Source organism: Arachis ipaensis, chromosome B07 (genome assembly GCF_000816755.2).
Source record: "Arachis ipaensis cultivar K30076 chromosome B07, Araip1.1, whole genome shotgun sequence".
Taxonomy (NCBI): domain Eukaryota; kingdom Viridiplantae; phylum Streptophyta; class Magnoliopsida; order Fabales; family Fabaceae; genus Arachis; species Arachis ipaensis.
In genome coordinates this window covers 9,119,411-9,120,124 of record NC_029791.2, presented here as the reverse complement: position 1 = coordinate 9,120,124, position 714 = coordinate 9,119,411, and positions in this window count along the sequence as shown.

The following is a 714-nucleotide window of genomic DNA, read 5'->3' as shown; positions in this document are numbered from 1 at the left end:
TTTATATATTAAATTTATTTTTTTAATTTCACATAAAATCTCAATTTTTTCTATACAACTTAATTATCCTATCTATCTATGGTTGTCTTACGTGGCTTGTACAGAATTTTTCTCAATGCGTTCTTTAGTAAAGAAGTACCTCATTTTTTCAAAATTATTCCGAGCCAAAACAAGATCTGAGGAAACAAACGATGTTTGTTTTGAATAGCCAATACAAGTAATAAGAGGAATTTTTAGGTTGATATATAACAAAATTTTGAATGTTATTGAACAATGATTTATTTGAAGGTTCAAATAACATTTCCATCAATTTTGAATGTTATCTGAATAATTTTTCATGTGTCGGTATTTAATTTTATTACACTCTTGGCAAGTTTAAAGGACATTTTCTTCTTTTTCTCCGACCTCACTGTAGATACTACTAGATGTGTCATATATACTACTGGTGCAAGATAGCGGAGACTCATCTCGATCCATCTCTATCTATGTTGATGCACTATTCAATCTTTTGTCTTAGTGTGGAAGAAGGAGACCATGTTAATGGGAGAAAATGAGAGAGAATTTATTGGGCGGTGATGTGGCTAAGTTGAAGATTTCACAATCTTTAGAATCGATGGTTTGTGTCATTGTTGGTGTCACGCAGTACACTAAACAATTTAGATGCCCGCACATGAATCTTAGCGACTCATATATTGTAAATAGAAATATTAGAAA